Source organism: Coptis chinensis, chromosome 1 (genome assembly GCF_015680905.1).
Source record: "Coptis chinensis isolate HL-2020 chromosome 1, ASM1568090v1, whole genome shotgun sequence".
NCBI lineage: Eukaryota > Viridiplantae > Streptophyta > Magnoliopsida > Ranunculales > Ranunculaceae > Coptis > Coptis chinensis.
In genome coordinates this window covers 53,096,612-53,119,971 of record NC_141456.1, presented here as the reverse complement: position 1 = coordinate 53,119,971, position 23,360 = coordinate 53,096,612, and the positions used below count along the sequence as shown (strand labels likewise).

Sequence of the window (23,360 nt, the reverse complement as noted above, 5' to 3'; positions counted from 1 at the left end):
TCGATCGTAATCCAATCCGCGGAAACGGTACAAAAAATGGAAAGAAACATAGCATAATACGAGAAATTAGAACAGGCATAAGAAGGTACTTATGCCTCATGCTATGGGATCTAGCTAAACTAGACATCAAGGTTCGGGGAAGGTCATGACACATACGTCCCGTGGCTAAAGCAAGGAAGACGCTGCAAGTGGCATCATTCACAGAGAAAAACGCCATTCCCCTACAATATTTAGCATGATCCAAAACATAACAGTTCCTATATTCATGGACAGGCTACCAAAGGCGACGTTATATTCCCCTTGGTCATCTATATGGAAATTGCCTGCGCCATACGACTCATGCAAAAACTCGTAAGTGTAGACATACATATTATTTACCCAATAGCACCATGGGTCTTGTATTTCAGCGGGCATAGCAAGTCCAAGAACAAATGCTAGCAAGAACCTGGTAATTTCCATTGGTTCATTATCAATGTTGATGGAGAACACTTGTTCTCCATCTGGTCTTTCAAAGAAAATGCAGTTATCGTAAAAATAAGATGCTAGTGTTGGAGAATAAAGTGCATCGAGGTCTTACCATAAGCGCTCCCCAACCAACGATGTGATCGCCACAAAACCAAGCACCATAAGTAGTGCTTTGGAACAAATCTTCGAAAAGACTGTTCGATATCAATGTTGGAGATGTCATCTCAAACTTATGCTCGAATAGCTGCGAATGATCCGGATACTTCCCGCGCTAAAACCGGAAATTTTTCGTCCATGGAAGTCGGTGCGCGCTCGAAAAGCCTCGAATAGTTGGAATTTCCAGTGTTTGAGCTGGTCGCGCGCGCCAGCTTGAGCGAAAAGCCGCTCGCCAAAATTCAGAAAAAATATGCAGAGCGCAGCCGCCGCTTCGAGTTCTTGAAACTCGGAAAATGAGTCGAAACGTGGGAATCGTGGGAGTGAAAGGTGAGTGATGGAGTTTAGGTGTAGTGTGAGTTATGAGTTTAGAATGTATGAAGTTTATATAGGTTTTAAGTTGCTAAAACGGATCGGGAAGTTGCCAAAACTAATTACGGCAGTTTCCGGAAATCCTAAAATTTCCAAACCCGAAAACGGAAACAACTCAATTTCTTGATTCTAATTCAAACCTAGTATCTTTTAGGTTGAATTTATGATAGAATCTACCTATTTAATCGAGATTTCATCCTACCCTTATACTTATTCCTAGATATGCCTAAACGGCCATCTTTTCACCTTGACTCCGCAATAAATTCTAACACGAGGGTTATATAAAAATCATGCTGGAATAGATAAAACCACCCCCAAACAATTTGGAAAGGTGGGATCAATATGAGACAACCACGCATAATAAAAATAACCGCATTATATTAAAATTTTCATTCGAAGTATATTTCACTACAAAATTCAAATTACGGAAATAAAACTTACATTAAAATAAATAACAATAATGAAACTACAAATAAACATAAAAACATCGAACAATGCTATCCCTAACCACTCCGGTACTGGTAGCGGAGTGCACACGGTCCGGAGATCACTCCTGGGCTCCTGATGGGCAAGCACCATCCGTCCTTCGGCGACGACGCTCGTGCCTCGATGGTGTGTCCTCAGAAGGAGAATCCCCGTGAGGTGGGAATTATGTAAGCATCTCGCCCGAATCGGCGGCCGAGCTTCTAGCTCGCCCTCATCTGTTCCCACCTCTCATCCTCTCTCTCGCGGTAATGGATCTCGGTTATGATGCATCGCTGCCTCGTCGAGTCCGGAGGTCTTCGCAGATAGTGTTGAGCTTAACGCGATGCCACGATGAATCACAGCCATGCGTTACGGTTCCACCAACACCTCTCCAAGGCATCCGCATCAAAACAAGTCACATCCTCCTCATCCTCCGAGGCATTCTCGTTTCCCCATCCTCCTCTTCGCTCTCTATCCTCAGCCAACCTCCAAACTCGTTGGACACACTCCTTTATAGATGCGAGGGTTACGGTGTAGGGTGATGTAAGTCCTATCGATCGCCTCGAGTCTGCTCTCAACTTCAAAGATGATCTTCGTTATCAACACGGGGAGAGGTGCAACGACTTCCCTACTCCCCTAATCATGCTAAGTAAAACTCCAAGATGCAAACTCGTGACTTCTGCCTCCCTGAGTATCCATAAGATGTGGAGGCAGTTCAGGCCGATGTCGCCGACCTTCTCCTTCCCCAGGACGTTCCGACCAATCCACTGATCTGCAGCCAGCTGTTTGGTCCTAAGGGAAGCCTGACGAACACATTGCGACCTCGCATTGTAGTTCCCTTCAAGAATCGCTCTCATTCATCAATGGCTCTACCCCATTATGTTGGGACTCCCAACGCGTGACATCCAGATGGATTCTGTAGGCGAATGCCTAGAATCTCACCTAACAAGCCAAGAGTCACTTCCTTCCTCCTCTTCGCCACCACAACAAAAATCCTAGTCCCTTCCAACTCCCTCAGATTGAAACCGTCGGACTAAGTCCTCGTGGTAATAGGCTTCATCGAAAGTACCACAAGCTATTTCAGCTCTCATCGATCATTTCACACCGTAAAACGGCGCGAAGTGGTCGCCAAGAAAAGCTTGCTCGTAAAATTCAAGCGTTGTTGAGCCATTGGTGTTTGGAATGTAGTGGGGTTTAAAATGGAATGTGGTGGTGGGATTTGAATCGACCGAAGCAAACAAAAACAGTGGTGGTGGTGGTGGTGGAGTGGTGGATGCGGCAAAGACCAAAATTTGGAATTTTTGGTTGGTTTTGCTTATTTAATTTGGTGGAGGTGGTGGTGGAAAGCTTTTAGATTAGATTTAAAATCGATTTGAACTGGGGGCGTAGGTTAATTAGGTTTTCTTTTTATTTTTTATTTTTTTTTAGGTTTTGTTTGAAGCTTTGGGCGTTAATGGCGGTTTGTGGAAGATGATCACGACTATTGGGCTAAGGTAAGGGCGCGAGTGCGCTGCCTGTGGGCGCAGATTCGGCCCAAGCCCAAATCGAAATTTGTGATTTTTTTCAATTTTTCGCGAAACTTCAAATCAAAATTGCCGCTTCGTTACAGGTCCGATTTTTGCGAATGAGATATGGAAATGATCAGGAGAGAATTTCCAATCCAATGATCCATAAAACACTCTATTCCGACCATGGATGACATATAAGATAGTGGAAAATGCCTCCAAGTGCGTGCATGACGTACGTTATGCGAACAATTGAACTCTAAATTCATGGATTATGTCAACCCGAATCGTAATACAATTAAACGGCCTAAGCAACTGTAATGGGACATAAACATTCTAGGACGAAAACACGAACACCCCACCCCCAAACAAAATTTTTTACAACGGAGCTTAGAAAATTTGTTTTTAGTAGTGGGTCTTTTAAAGTCAGATTCCCGAGACTTCCTATATTACTATGTTTATTCTTTAATATATATATATATATATATATATATATATATATATATATATATATATATATATATATATATATATATATATATAATTTTAAAAAGAAAACAATAAACAAGAAAGACATAATTCACCCCATAGAGAAACATGACTAAAAAATCCGAGAAAACATGCAAGAGTGGAAAACGTGAATTATGTTTAAACGTGGACTTAGAATCTGGTACTTACAGCCACACACTCCATAGGGAGGGCCCGATTACCTTAATGGTGCACTCACCAATATATGGAAATGAAAGGAAATGCACCAAACACAAAAGTTGAGTCGTTTATAGTCAGATACTCGAGACTTATCTAAACATATGTATGAACATGCAGTTTATCATATATCAACAACCGAAATAGTTGTGGATCATTCCATAAATAAATATCACAGAAAACATATCCAAACACAATCAAGCACCAAGATTTCCTATGACGCAACCTAGTAAAATGAAAGCTTAAATCGATAACCTTATTATGTAACCTAGCATGCACCTTCTTTTTCATTTTTGAATGAGTGGGTGTTCTAGTGAATAAGTGTGGAAGAGTGAATGGTTGTGGAGAATATGGTCGATATGGGTAAGTTGTAGAAGGAAAACATGGAAAAAATGAGGATGTGGGTTTAGCACAAAACTCATTCATAGTGTAGGTAGGGACTGTCTCCAGTCTGAAAATGAAGGTGTCAAATGCTTTTGTCTTCTGAAGTATTTGTTTACTAGGTGAATTTAAAAAATTATGAAGCACAGAAGAAACAAAAGGATCGAGCGTAAACTTGAGATTCCTTTGAAAGGGTGGAAGGAGGGGAGTCGAGGTGGGTGTTGTGCAAAGTAGTTCTTGATAGGGTGAATCATCACCTGCTCTAAGAAACTCATCGAATTGCTCATCTAGATTGGTCATATCCTCATTACTATGATAGTCCTCTACATCTTTGAGAAAGTCATCTATCTCATCCTCATCCGTAATATGTGTATCGATTAGTGTAGGGATGGAAATGTTGGAGTCTGAACTTCCAAAGGAAAGAAATTTGGGCATATGATTATCAGGGAACGTGTTGTTGAAATAATCTCGAGCAAAGCTCTCGATCATGTTTACCTCTCCATCCATAGATCGAATCGGGTAACTGGTGTCTTTGTTTTAAAAACATTGACTTCAACAAAGAAGATGGCCAAAAGACATGGACATTGAACCATCGCGCAATTAATGAGCGCGATTGGCAGCCGCCGTGAAAGGACGCCCTAAGATGACCGACAGAGTCGCTAATCGACTTCGTGGTCGAGGATGACAAAATCAGCCGGATAGTAAAAATCCTGAACTTTTACCGTAACATTTTCGACGACACCCTTAGGATACTTAATAGACCGATCAGCTAATTGTAACGCCATTTTAGTGGGTTGCATCTCGCCTAGACCTATTTGTCTATACAAATAAAATGGGAGTAAGTTAACACTAGCCCCCAAGTCTAATAACGCGTCGTCGTATAAGAATCTCCTAAGGTGCATTGTATGCGGTAGGGATCTACCGCCAAGTCCTTGTACTTAACAATTCCATTATGTTCAGATAGAGTTGAGAATTGTTCTGTTAAAAAGGCGTCTTTTGGTATATTGGTCTTACGCCTAGTAATACACAATTCCTTAAGAAACTTAGCATGGTGTGGTAGCTTTTTTATAGCTTCGAGGAAGGGAAGGTTTATAGTTAGATTCTTGAAAACATCCCTAATCTCCTCATAATTTGTATCCCTAGTTAACACGGCTAATTTTTGTGGAAACGGTGGTTTCTGTTTGTATTTAGCAATGGTATCACCGGATGTTTAACCGCGGCTTTACGCTTTTTAGGTTGTGTTGTAAATCGTACCTCTACAAGGGTAGGCTCTTCAGTTTCTATTTCGGTATCTAGTAATATAGCAGGTGTAGGGGCTACTGGTGGGGTAACTATAGAATAGTTACTTTGTTATCAACCACTCTGCCAAAATGGAGAGTGGTGATGGCCTTTAGCTCACCTACATTTTCATATTCATTACTAGTATTATCGGTTACCTCAAAGGCTGTATTTGTTGTTTTAGGATTAGGTATTTCGTGACCTGGAAACACACCTTTGGGCTTTATCTTGGGCCAACTATTTTGTTAAATTATTAACGGATTGTAGAAGCTGTTGGTTAGATTAAGCCATGGTTTGGAAAAGTTTTTGGCTCACTTGTATGAAGGTGTCCAGACGATCCGGTTGTGTGGGTGTAGTAGTCACGGGTGGTGTGACTGGAACTATTTCACGTGAATAATTTATGGGTTGATTTTGATAGTTATTATTTACCGGAACGATACCTCTATTAGCATTATAATTATTATAACTACCTTGACTTTATGCTTGACCTTGTCGAGGTTGCGCTTGGTTGTTATAATTATTAAAATTACCCTGACCATGTCCTTGTCGTGGTGGAGCTTGGTTAAAACTTTGTGTTGGCCTAACATATTGATTATTATTGTACCTCGAGGCGGTGTGACGGTTGGTTATTTCTCCAACCGAAGTTAGGATTTTGTCTCCAAGGGCTTAGGTTCACTATTAATGGAACAAGCCCTGTTCATAGGCTATAGGACGCTGGGAGTCGGGATGCTCGTGGCTCCAACAGAAACTACATGGATTTGAATTTACATTCATCACGGGGGATAGGCTTTTGTTGAACAAAATGGCCTCTACCTTTTTAAGTGAGTGATTCGATTAGAGTTTTAAGCTCGGCATCGTGTTTAATTTCAAACATACCGGGCGGCCTTAATCAGTATTTGATGAACTAGCGGAGCGGGATATCATCACTACCCCCCAGTTGTTATTTCGCTTTAGTTTGATCCTCTAAAATTTATAAGCCTCCGAGGCTCCTTTACTTAAGAAACTACCCCCATTCATTATGTCTAGGACTTCTTTATGGTGGTGTAAAAGTCCTTTGAAAAGGCACGAACTAACGTGTCTTTAAGCTAAATTATGATGTGGACACTCTATAAGGAGATCGGTGAAACGATTCCAAGCATCCTGAAAATGATTCATGAGGATTTTGTCGAAAGAAATGAATCTTGGAAAGCATCTCATCCGTCTTTAGGGGTGGGTAAAATGTTCCATAAACAAATTTGAACAAGTTTAGCCCACGAGTCCACGTAATTAGGTGTTTGGGCAGTTAACCAAGACGCCGCCTTATCGGGCTAAGGTGAAAGGGAATACCCTGAGTTTAATTTGTTCCGCACCAACCGTAGGATGGTGGAATGTTGTTAGGACTTGTTCAATCCTACGCGATAAGCCGATAAGGTTTTTCATGGTCTAATCCATGAAAAACGGGTAACAAATTAAAATATTTGGGGATTCGAAATCCCACCGGGTCCGCTAGAACGATGCAAGATTTGGGGCTATCGCCAAGGCTTTGTAGATGTCGAGAGAGAGTCTCTTCTTCTTCATCGGGCATTGTCGGTCGTGATGTGTGTGAAATAGTAGCTAGAGGTGTAGTGGGTGGTATACTAGATAGACTTGTTTGTTGACGTTGTTGTGTAATTACGTTCGGTGTTTTTGTTCGGCCAGACCTTAATCTCATACAAGGCTAAAACCAAATTTAGCTAAACACATCAACACTCCAAACAATTCTGATATACTAGTATAAACCTCTAACAGGAGATGCGAGGTGCGGAAGAAAGGAATACCTTATTGCATCCTTGCTTCGCTTATGAATAGCGTCTTGCTTACGCATGTTTAGTGTATATAACAAGTTAGAACACTGAAAAATTTGAAAAATCAAAGTTCGAGTCAAAACTGCAGAATTCCGGAAAAATTAACAAAGGGCGCGGGTCGCGCTCGCATAGGGCGCGGTCGCGCTCCGGGTAATTTTCAAACTACAGTGTTTTTAAGGCGGGTCACGCTCAGTGTTCAGGCTATAGGGCGCGGGTCGCGCTCGCATAGGGCGCGGGCGCGCTTAGTGTAATTTCTCGCTGAAATTTTCAACGATGAAACGGAAAGCCACAGTATGAATCAAACACGGGTGGGTGGGTGAAATGGGACTTTTAAGAAAAGTACTTACACTACGAAAACAATGCGAAAGTGCAACTAAGATGGCAGCGGCGCCATTTGATAAACGTAAAATTGCATAGTCTTACCTACGAAATAAAGCGATGAAACTCTAAACGAAAGTAAAACTACACACTATCTTATGTGCCTATGTTTATCAAAGAATTCTACTCTCAATCCTATGAGATATAGTGGAGTAGAGTGATTCGTTCCACTCCTAGTCCTTCCGCATGTTAATGTTTTCTTAGTATAAGTATTCTAACTCTAAAGTCTAATGAGAGATTTACGAAAAGGCAACTAGACTACGATGCAACTACCCACAAGATGCACTAGTCGACTATCAGAACAACTATGGGAATGCTACGTTGATTTGATGATAAGGAGTTAGAGGGGGATTGATTCCACCTTAACTCGACTTAATCCTATTAACGACAATTAATCGTCAGAATCGAATCGAATCGCTTAGCGAAACAATTGGTTCTTCCTAATCCCTAATTACACATGGCAAACCTACCAATTCATAACTAGCATGTGAACGATTAAACCCATTCTCATGGTGAACTAATCGTTTCTAGAGTGGAAAAGAAATTACGACGATTCTACGATAGTCGGTATCAAGCTTTCATCAAGGCTTCTCAACCCCCTCTAATGGAGGTTTAGCCGAGAATCATTACGCAATCATTTCCGATTAAATTTAAACTAAACATAATATAAGGAATTGCAATTTACTAATCTAATTTAAACAATAATTAAAATCTAATTAATAACTAAGAATTGAATAACAAGTAATAAATGAAATTAGATCTAACACAAATGTAAATGACAAGAATCGAAATTTAACAACTAGCTATTTTATTAATCAAACTAATTAAGAGTAATGATTCTAATAGTTTAATCTAAAACAAGAGTTGGATTTGAAATTAAACTTAATTAAAAACAATTAAATAAAAACTAGATCTAGAAGCTATTTTAATGGCTACTTTTTACTCTAACCTATCTACCATTAACTATCTACCATTAACCATCTATCATTAACCATCTACCATTAACCATCTATCATTAACCATCTACCATTAACCAAGAGTTAAGCTTTTGTTTTTATCCTTTTTAGATCCAAAAATCGTGTATGGGCTTGGAGCCATGTTTTGGGCCAGAGAATCAGGCCCAAAACCCAAAAAGGCCTCTTCAGCTGCAGTTGGCTTCAACAGACTTTTCATCCACTTCTGTTCCTCTGATTGGGGCAAGGCTTAAATCATTGGAAAGCTCTTTCCGACCCGGTCGTTTTGACATAAGGTAGGCCCTATTCTGAGGTCTGAGTCCAAAGATACGGCCTTCGGAAGTTCTGCTGACTTTGTGTGCTGCATCTGCCCGCGTCGACTTTTCAACTTTTGACCGGGCTTTAGAAAGGCTTTGTCTTCTTGAATCTTGGCCTTTAATCACGGAACTCCTTAGTAACCGACCTTTGCTCCTCTATCTCGCTAAAGTGGCACATTTATGCACATAATAGACTTTGAAGCCTGAAATGCATAAAACACGTAATCAATGTTAACTCTTAATTATTACTCACATAATTGGTCTAAAAGTATGACTGTTAAAGGGTTAAAACTACAGTTTTGGGCTCTTATCACCCAACAAAAAACAAAAAGAAAAGAAAGAAAAGCACAAAGCAAAAATGGCAGAAACTAACCTTAGCCTCTCGAACTCAAGGGATGCAAATGAGGAAGTCTTTAATTCTCCAAGCGTATATCACAAGCCACCGGTTCATTTTCCAAAGAAGAGCAATCATTCTATTTAACCCTAACGTGCCACGTCTCCCCACAAAACGAGGCAGTTCAGTTGCAACCTTTCAAATCATCCATCCCACGTGCCATTCACGTGCCAACTTAAATCTCTTACCAGATCGTTATCTAATACTTAACAACCTATTGAGAGGGGGCTGTGTGAGGGAGTAATATACACTTACAGTGAATATTAAGCATGTGCCCAGTAGACCAGGACGATCACACTCATCCACACATCCAGGTCGCTGATGATCAGTTCATACAGATTAAGTGACCTCATCAACACCCTGAACGCTTCTCTCAGAACATCCACGTCCAGAGCGTTAAGCGTCCAGAACACTAACATTAGCCAGTACCCCAACGGCTAGTAGCGTATGCCACAACTGGCATCAACAAGACCAGAGCTTCAGGCGCGCATACCATTACTCCACCGCAGGACGCCTTTAAGGCTCATTAAATGTCATCAAGTCCAGAACTTGACCTGGCGCGGGAGAGGAGGCGAGGACATCTTTGCCTATATAAAGAAGAGGAGGAACTATATCTGACCTGATTCAAGTTCCTCCAGAGAGAGCTTGATACGTAAGCAATTCGTCCACACGAACTCGGTCAAATCCAATATACCAACCCTTTCTTTCCCAAATTGCCTACGTTTGTAACATCCCCATAAAATCAGCTTTTAGTTCATTATGTAGGTAGGTAGGATTGCGTATATCAATTATGTATGTCATATTTATGTATGTCAACGTAGCCAGCCCGATATATATATTTATTTATATATATCACATCCCCATAAAATTCTAACCCTGAGCTACAGTCCAGCAACAGTACTATAATATTTGTTTATTCTGTGATTTGTGACTCTTGGTCACACTTTTTAAGACGGTTTTGTTCATGTTATTTTCCTATATTTACAATAATACCCTTGCTGTCTTTAATTATTTAGTTTGGGCATAAAAACATGTGCGTCAGCACATCCTTCAAGCTAGTATATATATATATATATATATATATATAGATTTTTCACAAAAATTCGGCTCATTTGTAAATCTCTAACCTAATTAAAAATTGTTGACAACTTTAAAAAAAATTTAACAGCCCAGATTTTTCGATTTTGCAATCATCTTTTAACATTGTTAAACATCATCAAATGAGCTGAAATTTTATGGAGGTGATCTCACTACACCAAAAGGGTGATTTTGTAACGCACTCATTTTTCACTTAGTAACGTTTTTTAACCGTTACACAATTATTAACGTTTATAAAGCGTTAGTATGTCACTTTATCCGTTACTTAAAATTCAGATAATTATCGAAATTAATTAGTCACGGTTGGCTAACACATGGATACCGTCAGAAATAAAATAAAAAAGACAAAAATAAAAAGAATAATAAGAAATAGTCTAAAACAAAAGGTTAGAATCCCGCACTCCTCTCTCTCATTTTCAGAGGGGCGAAGTGGTTGGTTAAAACCATGACTTCCTCATCTAGAACGAAGGTAAGTTTTTTTTTTCTTCTTTTGTTAGTTCTTACTCTCCTTCTTCTTCTTCAATTCTTCTTCTCTTTGTAGGGATTGGAAAACATAGGTTTTTATTTTCGTGCGTTCCTCTTTAATTCTCTTCTTTACTTTTTGTGCTTATATACCAAGGGTTTAATTGGATTTCAGATTTCAGGTTGAGAACGAGTTAGGTTCTCAATGCGCTCAACCTTTCTGATTTGGAAAACTAATTTCGGTAAGGGAACCAATTGTTTTCTAGCTGATCCATTGGTATGAATAACACTAACATGACTTTTATCCCTCATCTACTTTCTTCATCTTCTACTTCTTTTTGATTTTGAAGTTGCAGAGCTTAAATTTAAGGCAAAAAAAAAAAAAACAAAATGGGAAGGGGGAAGTTCAAAGGGAAGCCAACTGGGAAAAGGAACTTTTCTACTCATGAAGAGATGGGTAATAATAACTCTTCTTTCTCTCTTTTTCATTTCTATTTTGCAATAAATTATGCTTTAAAGATTGGTTCTTTGAAGCTTTTCAATCTATTTATGTAAAAGGGTATACATGAATTTTACTCATATTGGAGTTTTAGTAATTTCAAGTGGAACTATGAACTTATTGTATACATTGTGACTAGTTTATAAGGTTGTGAGTCTAAATTTATAAAAGGGTATGCTAAATATCGAAACTTTTTGTCATCATTTCTTCGATTTGATCATATGATTCGTTTTTTAATATGAGGGGTTTCAAAAAAGTCTTGTGGACCTTAATGGTTATTATGAGTAAAGTTTTGGTTGAAGAGAAGAGAGAGCTTTCCGTCAGTGAAAGGAATCAATATAGTTATTGTATAAGTATAACTTAGAAGAAATGACTTGTTCAGATTGTTATCTTACTGGTCCAAATCCCCAATTCTTGAAGCAGCTTATACGCGTCTAATTTTACTTTATCAATTTGTGTGTTTGTTTGTACTAGATCTTGTATATGTTAGATTTTAGAGATAAAATGGTTTAGAGGTGGATTTTTACTGGGTACGTTTGAAAAAGGATTTTGAGAAAGAGTTGACATCTCTTGGGAGAAACAGAGAATAAGGGTGCATGAATTTAACATACGAAAGTATGGAACATTGGTGGGATGCTTGGAAGACTCTAATTTTACAGTGAGTATGGTTGAATGGGCATTTTGAAGCTTGGGGCTCTGTTTTGCAGCTCACCTTTGAATTTCCACAACTTAATCATCCTCATGGTTATGTTGTTATTCAATGTTATGTATATTGAGGTCATAGCTCTGTTCTTGTAGCTCTGTACTAGACTTTTTATATACACCTGTATCAGTGTTTAACCTGTATCAGTGTTTAACTATGTATATTGAGGTTCCACCCTATGTGAAAATTATCATAGAACATGGATTTTTTGTTGTTGTTGCTATTGTTATTTATGTAGAAAAATAAAAACAAAGAAGCTCTCCCAATTTCCATATTAGACATTCGAGTATGTTTACTTGCATCCATATATCAGAAGAAGGTTTCTAAGAACGGAAAGGGGCATTTGATGCTATTAAAGTATTGAACTTAGTAGGAAGAGCAAGAACTTCATGAAGAGATTTCAAAGTTGAATATCATTCCCATTTGAAATTTTGATCTATATGCTGACTTGACATTTTGATCTATATGCCATCTTCCTTAGTATTCTTGAATTTTAATTCGTCCTTGACATTTTTACTGTCTTGTTCTTTTGTTGTTATTTGCAGGTGAGTGTTCCATGCAGCAGCTTATACGACACAACCAGAATCTTGTAGACATTGCACTAACCTTTGGTTCAGGAACATGGCAGCCGTGTCTTTGCAATCGCTTTTCCGGCAAGAACTCCAGGTTATCACTTTATAAGAGAATCTCAAGTATACACAACCTTTATCTTGACATAAAGAGTTCAAATTGATGGATTAGATTCTTTATTAAACTAAAGTCAACTCTTTGTAATTACTTATTTACTTTTGGTTTCTAAGCAGCATTGTATCAGCCGTCATAATCCATAACTTATCTATGCTTTTTCCAGACATTGTCATTCTGTTTCAGCATACTTTTTCATGATCACTCTTTCATTTTGTCAAATCTTGTCTTTACAACTGTCAATCTGGTTACTTTGTTTGTAAAAGATAACTTTAAAAGTCATTTCAAGTCACACACACGTTTATCGAAAAAAAACACAACAAACACCAATGTTATATCTTAAGTCTTAACTTCAAGCTTATTTTCAAACTTTCGATTCAATGGAAGGAGGGGATAATTTGGATGCACAAATTGAATCTTTATTGAATGTAGAGAAACAAAGTAGACTTGTTGAGAATGTTTCGCTACTAAGAAAGTCGCATTGATATCATTCAAATCTATTCGGAGCATGTGCTTGAAAACTCTTAATGAACGGATCCTCATTTTGTCCAAACGAAGAGGCCAAATTTAAACAGTATTATTGCTATGGTCCAAAGAAGCTATGCAATATATAGATGACACGCCTGATATTGAAGCTCGCGTAGAATTAATCAAAACGCTAAACAGTGTATCTGCTGGGAAGATTTATGTTGAACTGGAGCGTGCACGATTGATAAAAAAACTGGCGAAGATCAAGGAATCTCAGGGCCTTATTGCTGAGGCTGCTGACTTGATGCATGAAATTGCTGTGGAAACATTTGGAGCAATGGCAAAGACAGAAAAAATAGCGTTTATCCTTGAACAAGTTCGTCTGTGTTTAGACCGCCAAGATTATGTGCGTGCTCAAATTCTCTCAAGGAAGATTAGCCCAAGAGTTTTTGATGCTGATACCTCAAAGGAAAAGAAAAAACCCAAGGAAGGCGATAATGTAGTTGAAGAGGCCCCTGCTGATATACCTTCGTTGCTAGAATTGAAGCGCATATACTATGAACTTATGATAAGGTACTACTCGCACAACAACGATTACCTTGAAATATGTCGTTGCTACAAGGCGATATATGATATTTCATCTGTGAAAGAAGATCCATCCAAATGGGTACCGGTTCTTAGGAAGATTTGTTGGTATCTAGTGTTGGCACCACATGATCCCATGCAATCAAGCCTTCTTAATTCTACTTTGGAAGATAAGAATTTTTCTGAAATCCCCAATTTCGGGGAGTTATTAAAACAGCTAGTGACAATGGAGGTGATCCAGTGGACAGCTCTTTGGGAGACATGCCGAAATGAATTTGAAAATGAGAAGAACATGCTTGGAGGCTCCTTGGGTGACAAAGCCACTGAAGATCTAAGGCAAAGAATTATTGAACATAAAATTCTGGTCGTGTCGAAGTATTACGCGAGGCTTACTCTGCAGAGACTTGCAAAACTCTTGTGCCTTACTATCGAGGAAACTGAAAAGCACCTCTCTGACATGGTTGTCTTGAAGTCTTTGGTAGCAAAGGTTGACAGGCCTATGGGTACCGGCCCGCTCTGCACACAACAAAGGACAAAGAACGGTTCTCAACTCATGGGCGATGAATTTGGAGAAGTTGCTTGATCTTGTCGAGAAGAGTTGCCACCAAATTCACAAAGAAACCATGATTCACAAAGCAGCCCTAAAAGTTCAGTAAAGTTTAGATGTCTGTTATGTTTCAAATAGTAAATTTGAAATCATATACATGTTGATACATTATATGTGAAAAAAAAAAAAAAAAAACTTCAAGCTTATTTGGTTTGTTATTCTGTTTTTTTAGAGACAAAGCTTTCCTGTACTAGATCATAGGATTGATCAACCATCTTCTATTGCCAAGGAAGCTAGCATCACAAGTCGCCGTAAGTTCTCTTGTTGTAGGATTTAATTAACATTCGTTTACATTAATTCTTTTAACATATTCCAATAATAACTTCTAGTGATCTATTTGCTTTAGGTCTATTTGGTTGTATCAGTCACTACCCTTGTTGAAACATTCTTTCACCTGATCATTAATAACAAATCTTTACTTGTGTGAGAAAAAATTATAGTGATCCTTATGGCAGTAAATTGAACTTTAATTAGTGACTGATTTGTTCGTTATAAGTAATGACAAATTTTTGTTGGTGTTGTTGTATTATTGACTTATGATTATATGTCTCTATGCAGCTCCTGGAAAGAGGCCAAGGGTGCCTTTTGCATATAATCAATTTATTAAGTAATTAAACATTACAAAATTTCTTGAATATTTCTAATAACATGGTGAGGTTGCTTTAAAATTAATCAATTTATTACTTGTGCACATTTATATGGAGTGCAGAGAGGAAATTCAGAGAATTAAGGCTAATAATCCAGATATAAGTCACAGACAAGCATTCAGCGCAGCTGCCAAAAATGTAAGACGGAAAATCGAACATACCAAGATGCTTTTTTGCTTAATAAGTCAAACTGAACTGATTGTGCTGACTTTTGATTTTCCTATTTTCAGTGGGCACACTTTCCCCATATTCAGTTTGGATTGATGTTGGAGGCAAATAATAAAGCTGAAATAAATGAGGTAAGAACATCTCCGTTAAGAAAGTATTGATGTTCATCCAGTTCATGTGCTACTGTGCTTTGATTGTGAAATAATTTCATGTAAATAAGAGAAGATTAGATGGGTTTCAATATCAAGATATTGAGGTATGTTTTTCTGAAACTGAAAAGTTTTAGCACATATCACTTTATGTGTTTAAGTGAACTTTAGGTTTGTTATTGATAATTCAATAGATTTGTTCCTCAATATGAATGCAATGGATGCGATATATATTACCCAGATGTTAATGTCTTGTTCTTATTAGATTAATGTTGTTTGGGAGACATAATATTCATCTTGAATTTGATTAAGGTTGGTACTTGGCATATATGCACATTTGTATGAGCACTTTTACTTCTTTATGCTACTAAAGATATAAGTACACGTTAGTATTTCTCATCCCCTCTAGTCAAGCCAATTATATAAATGCAGAAGTGACTAATGCATTTGGTTGTTGTTTATGAAGTGAAGTAAGGTTAGAACTTTAGATATATGTCAAAGTAAGGAAGAATAAGCAATATAGGACAAGGAATTGTTGATAAATATTTTCTTGGCCGTTAGCAATTTTATTGGTGCTAGTTTGTAAACACTTAGTGGGTCTTGCTTTGTTGGCAAATGCTAACTTGTTTGGTGCGATTGAATTATATATTTGTTTGGTTGGTTATATATTATTACTAGCCCACGGTCTTGATTTCGATTTTCCTAATGTACGATTCTTATCATCGGAGGTAATGCAGGAAGAAGGTGACCTTTTTGCACACCTGGTGATTGTAGTGTACAAGGTGTCCTATTAGCAGGTGCACTCACTATTTTCTCTTTTTTTCTTTTATACCCGTTTTAGATCTTGATATGTTTTAGTAGGTTCTTGAGCTTAGGGTCAATGTTCTTCCTAAAGTTGTAAATGTTCATCATATGTTTTTACACAACTTAAAATATTACACAGTAGGTTTTTGAGCAGTTGAGCTTTTTATTAGTTGACACCCAGGATCATTTATTGCTGGCTGGGATGCTTTTTTTATGTTCTTAGTTGTAATAGACTTTTCACTTTAGTGAATATTTGGTACTGTTACAACACTAAATAGTATGTTTATAGCATTATGCACTCATATAGGTTTTGTCTTGCAAAAAATCATTTGACTGGAAAGTTTTTTTAGGTACTTGGGTAATATTTGGAATTAGACTTGAAATTAGCATTCACTAAATTCAGGTATGAATGTTTCTTTCATTTTGCCTGTCTTACGTATTTTAATTTATGTTATTCTCAGGACTCAAGATTTATGGAGTGTCGAGGCCTAGATAGTCGAAGAAGAAGATGATGAGTTCCCTGACAAATCTAAAATGTTTATTTCCTTGTGAATCAAATTTCCGCATGTTCTTTATATGTATGACTTTTTGGTTGCGATTTGTAGTAATATAAAGGAGTACGTACTTGATTGGATGTATTTGTGAGGTTTTCTGTGTATTGGTAACTTTTGTGGAATTTTCAAAAAAAAAATTGCGCAGGTGATTGGTGAAGGTGGTAAATGTGTGGTAGGAGAAATTAATTTTTTTTCAATATGAAATTGTTTTGTAATGGCAAAAAAGCGTTACTAAGCTCTTAATTAAGTAACACTTATAAAGTAGGAAAAACGTTAGAAATGGGTGCAAAAACCGTTAGTAAATTATTCAATTAGCAACACATACTACACAAAAAAAACGTTACTAATTTCTTATAACCGTTACTAATGTCTTCATTAAGCTACGTGTACAAACCGTTAGAAATTGAAGAAAACCGTTACTATTGTTGACAATATTTAATGTGATTGAGTCTAGAAAACCGTTAGTAATTAATTTTAGTAATGTTAAATAACCGTTACTAAAAAGAATTTGTAACGGTTAAAAACCGTAAGTAAATAACTTAACATATTAATAACGCCCAAACAGTTACGGAAATAAACCGTTACAAAAAATTTTAGTAATGGTTTTGCGCTGTTAAGAATATCCTGTTTTGGTATAGTGTTTTCAAGGTTTGTTGGACATATCCACAATAAATTAGGTTCTAGTTCATCTTATGGGTGAAGTTGTGGGCCATGGTATATTGATCCCTCCCCCATATATATACTAGTGAATGCCCGTGCCAGTCGGCACTCTAGACACATTGCTTTCGAATAACACCCCAAGAGACCATCTCTATAGTAGCACTGGATCAATGATATAACCATTTCCAACAGTTTTATACTTCATAATCATTTCATGTGCATACTTAAGTGAGCTTATGCAATTCTATACATTTCATTTCTCACCAACTCATTACACATACCCCTTACACATTCATTAATTCAACACATCAGAATGAGAATGAGGAAAATAAGGGAAGAATGTCTTCAAAAATAAATAAATAAATAAAAAAAAAAAAAAAAAATCTAACAGTCTCTGTATTTTCAACATTTCAAAAACCTAAATTCTATCATAACCTAAAAATCAAAACAATATAATCCTCATAGATCGATCAACCATACCAAGATATATAACTTCATATTTATATATAACACAAATTACTTCTAAAACTATAAGACAACTCATTAAACATTAAAGAAAACTCCGCATAATTTTTCACCTGGGGCTAATTCTACTAATTCCGTTGCACTCAGATGAAACCTGACAACAAAAGCCAAAGGTCAGAGGGTGGTCTTCATGTTGCACAAACTTCATCTTCATTTCATGTTCCGGAAAACTCAATGCATTCATGCCATACCCAAATTTGGGGAGCATATAGGGAATGACTTTGTTGGACTGCTGAATAGATCTACAGAGGATGACCATAGTTCTACATCACCAAGACTTTCACGTCCAAATATAGGTTCATCATTTCTGCAAAATCATCACTTAAAAATGATATAACAAACGATTTGCATGATAAGCCCAGAAGATCCAATCCAATGTTAATAGGTCTTGAGAAGTAGTAATTAAATTACGCATCAAGAAACCAAGATATATGTCGTATTACCTAAACATGTTGTCAAGATCATCAAAGATTCCAATGTTTTCCCAACTATATTCAAGAAATCCACCATTCTCTTTCTCGTCACACTCATCTCCAAACAACCCAAGCCTGTTATCTAATTGAGAAACCTCTGTCGATAAAAAATAGAAATTTGAAGATGAAGTAATCTTAAGGAGCGAGTAGTATCAACACATCAATAAGGTATGAACAAACTATTACCTCTTCCCGAATCAAATTAGGGCATTTCAGTTCCAATAACTTGCATATTGGTATAATTTTTGGAATTTCTTCCATACTCCCCATCACATTAACCTGGCCAGGAGTAAATTTCCAATCCTGGAGCTGGAAGTGCTTCATTTGTATTACATTGAGTGCTGCTTTCCACTTTAAGTTCAGAGATGTAACTTTTAGGTCATTTTCGGTCTGCAAGCTTAACAGAGATGTAGCCCATGGTTTCCCTTCATTTCCCTTCATTTATGTGTAACTTCACTGGCCTCACGCCCTCACGCCCTCACCCCATGATGTCCCCAAGCTAAAATCAAGAAAAAAAAACACATAACAGAAAACAAAGGTAACTTATATTTTACACAATATAATACGTTAAAAATCATAACGTACATCTTGCAAATAAAACATGAGAACTAAATAATCGTATATGTTGTCTATGGTTCTTTGCTTGTGTTTACTCAATTTATAATGTGGCCTTCCACATAAACGTTTGAATACGAAGTGTTGGATATTGGATAGTTCACTATATTTTCCACCAATTTTTTTCTCCTTAATTTAGTTTTCAATATGAAATCGGTAGACTGGTTTCCAACCTCATCAATCCAAGTGCATTCTTGTGAACAATTGATTGGCAATTTCAGTAATTATTTATAACTTATTTATACAATAACACATTTCTCTACACTCCCATTAAGTAGGCAACTGATTCTCACTGTTTACTAATCACTGATCACTACCAATCTCACTCTAACTCGGAAGACGGACCAGCTAATTTAATACTATGTTTAATGATTCTGCACACACCCTCTAAAAAAAGGCCACAACATACAACAGTAATAATAATCAAATACATAAGAAAAAATCCCACATAACAAATAAAGGCAACAAAGCAGTCAATATATACGTTCAATAAAGTGATTCATTTTCAACGACCAACCAAGCCAGTATATACCATTGCTAGCGAAACAAACACGCTCAAGAGAATTGGTGGTTTCTAGTCTGAACTAAATAATTTTGTTACCAAGTTTCATCAAAAACTTGCTAATGGCATTAATAACAGGAAGTGGATTATCTAGATGAACACTTCGATGTAAGTAGAATATAAAAAGATTAAAAAAAAAAGGTAACCAACCAGTAACCAACCGACAATGCCCGTAGACTTTAGCAACAAAAGTAAGACTACCAGTGGAACGAAGTAAGAAATTGTCTTCACCTGCTTCTGAACAGTCGATTTAAATTAATCACTTCCTCTTAAATAAAATATATGCACACACACAATAAATTCATATTAGAAATTGAAAGCTAGAGTTTTTTTTTTGCTTACTACTCTGGTTTCGTAGATGTTGAATTTGTCGAGAGATGATGAGATTTCGGAAGCACACAATCGAATTTAGATCTCTCGCAAGTTTTAATAATGAGCGATCTTTAATAAGATTTAACCCAAAAAAAATCGAAATTAATAATGTGCTCTGACTCGAACTCGCGACTGGGCGCGTTTCAAAAAGTAAATTCGAACCCTTATCTCGAGGTTGATGAGGTATACAGCATCGGTTGGATGGTGATAGAAATTATCTGGACCGTCTGTTATTATAATTTTGTCCTGTAGCGGAAAAAAAAACCCTATCTTATTATATATATATATATATATATACGCTAAATCTACCGTGCGCGAGATGTACTGAAACTAATGGTGCGGCCGTTTTCTAGCCACACATTTGCGAGGGTAGAACCAGAACAAACTGGGTGAACAAGTCAATGCAACAAAAAAGTCACATAAACTACTATTCCGGGTCAACAAGTTAATCCAACCAAAAAGTAACAAAAAGTACATAACATTCGAGTATGATATATATAGAGTCATATCTATCAGTGATTCGAGTGCTAATATGACATATATAGTGTCATATATGAGATAACATTATCAGTCATATAAAAAGTGAGATAACATTCGAGTAAGACATATATAGTGTCATATCTATCTGTGATTGTTGGTACCGAACGTATAAAACTCTAATTGACATATATTATAAAAAGTAACATAACATTCGAGTATGACATATATAGTGTCATATCTATCAGTGAGTATCTAAAATTACATGACATAACTCCTAGGAGGTCGGAAGATCTAAAATTATTGTGAATATACCTGCTGGTTCCTACTCGTATGATGAGGACTTGCCTGATTAGTACTAATTACAGTAATGAGATTAAGAAACCAATTCTTGATTGTAATGCGTGGGGAGAAAGGGACTATGAACATCTCATTATTCATAGCTACCGAACTATGAACAATTCTACTTTCCGGTATGTTTCTCAGATATCGCACGCATTACTTAACAATCAATGTTCATAGTCATGAGCTATGAATATTCTTTGTTCATACCACAATTCGACTATGAACAATGATTGTTCATAGTTCGGTAGCTATGAACAGTCAATGCTATGAACAATGAGTGTTCATACCACAATTGACTATGAACAATGATTGTTCATAGTCGTGAGCTATGAACATTCTTTGTTCATACCACAATTAGACTATGAACATAACAGAAGGTTGGAGCGCTTGCAAAGGAATATGTCATATGTTAACATAACATTCTAGTATGACAAATATAGTGTTATATCTATCTGTGATTCTTATGATATACTACCAAACGAATATATTATAAAAACTGACATAACATTCGAGTATGACATATATAGTGTCATATCTATCACATTCACATAACATTTGAGTATGACATATAGTATCATATATATCGCTGATTGTAGAACTTATGACATACTACCAACTGTATAAAACTCATACTAGTATATATTATAAAAAGTAACATAATATTCGAAAGTATGACATATATCTAATTGTGATTGCTTTACCCAACGCTTATGAGACCCAACGATAAAACTCTTATTGACATACTATCCTCTTAAACAATTATTTTATTGTACCATCCATAAAGTATGATATACTACATCCTATATGACATTTTTTTATAACATATATCCATGCTTTTTACAATGCAATACCGGGTAGTAGGTCACGTACTCTGTACTCTATGAAATATTAACTTATGAGTAATACTCGTCACACCCCGATTGTCTCTCTACACACGGAAAATTTATTCCAAAAAAAAACTGGTGCTGCTCTCTCTCTCTCCACACCCCATTTTTTGTTAATATGACCATTATAACCTTAAATAACTCTCAACTCTCTCCACACCCCATTTTTTGTTAATATGACCATTATAACCTTAAATAACTCTCTCCACACCCCATTGTAATTCAAACGAGCTCTTCACCATTGCTTACTACTCCACCTAACACTCCTACCACTCATGCTCTCTGAAATTTCTCCCCCTCCCTCTGTTGTTCTCTTAGGTTAGTCTTGAGTCACCCACAAAATTGTTGTTATTCCCACCAAATTTTCACTTTAAGAATGGACTCATGTGCTGGAAGTAATGTTCAAGATAAATTCTCCCGCCAAAATCAAAATGATAACTTTGATTAGTGTTAAAAGTGACATGGAGTCAGCTTTAACACTACCGCAATCAAATTATTATTCGATGATGAACTTTACAACAAATGTTGAAATTAGCTATCCCGATATGACCGAATCATTTACAACAATTGAGGTAATAATGTAATTTGAAAGCTTGTATTTTTATTTATTTTATCAATAACTTAGCAAAAACAATTTTTGTCAATAGTATCTAAGATCAAGGGTTTACGCAGGTCTTCAAGATCGCCACTTTCGTTGATCCGATGGTGTTCGACAGGTTGGTATGACCATTGAGTTGTGGTTGTGATATCAAGGTCCGATAATTCGGACTTGGGCTAAGACCTAGAGTTTTCTTGAGTTCGCGAAAGGAGTGGAAAATTTAGACCATCCGTAAAGCCGAATATATTGAACAAAAAAACAAAGAATATAGGCAATCCAGTTCAAGAAATGTGGTCATCCATTTGTGTTGAAAGAGGAATTACTTAAACGAAGGTGGATGGATACCGAAAGTGTTATGTGTGGAACTCATAATCATACTATTGGGGAGCATCTTATTGGTCGCATTCGGCCGGAAGGTTAAAAGTCAAGAAAAAAATTGATTGTTCAGATTTGTCTTTGAGTGGTGTTAAACCGCGTGAAATTTTACCCCTCTTGAAACAGAGAGATGACAATAATTTGTCAAACAAAAGCACTTTATACAATTATCGTCACAAGAATCAGTTGGTTTGGTTGAGTGGAAGAAACCAAATGCAAGAATTTCTAAGAAATTTAGAAGAATTTGGGTACACAGAGTTTCATAGGGATAATTCAGTAACAGGTGAATGTAGAGATTTGTTGTTTGCACATCCCCAATCAATTCATTTGGCAAACTGTTTTCCCGAGGTCATTGTCATGGATTGCACGTACAAGACGAATGTCTTCAAGATGCCATTGTTTGAAGTTGTTGGGTTCACATCCACGATGAAGACATTCTGTATTGCTTTTGGGTATTTGGAGATTGAGAAAGAAGGTTCTTACCTATGGGTTTTGAAGAGGTTGTGTGATATTTTGGACTACAAAGCTACTTCTGTAAAGATAATTACGACTGATTGTGAGTTGGCACTTATGAATGCGATAGCTATAGTGTTTCTGGGCTGCACACTTCTTGTGTCGAAGTTCACATCGAGGAACATCGAGACAAAGGCCAAAAACATTTGAGAAATTTGTTGAGTATGAACAATTTATGTTTATGTTCAAAACAGTGATAACAAACTCGCATCGGTTGAGTACTTGGAACACCTACGTTGTTTTAAACTTGAGTACGGAGATCATTATGGTGTTGTGGAATACATAGAAGACCGCTGGCTTTCAAGTACAAAGAAAGGTTTGTCTCGGCTTGGATAGATCTCCAT

The 23,360-nt window shown here is 36.9% G+C and overlaps 1 pseudogene across 1 annotated transcript; it reads left to right on the top strand.

Moving 5' to 3' along the window:
- The first annotated feature begins 12,995 nt into the window (after positions 1-12,995).
- LOC147524528 (26S proteasome non-ATPase regulatory subunit 12 homolog A-like) lies at positions 12,996-16,701 on the top strand (annotated as a pseudogene). Its single transcript, XR_015219599.1, has 6 exons — positions 12,996-14,335; positions 14,468-14,546; positions 14,854-15,080; positions 15,173-15,241; positions 15,997-16,056; positions 16,525-16,701. The product of XR_015219599.1 is annotated as a 26S proteasome non-ATPase regulatory subunit 12 homolog A-like (transcript).
- The last annotated feature ends 6,659 nt before the right edge of the window (positions 16,702-23,360 follow it).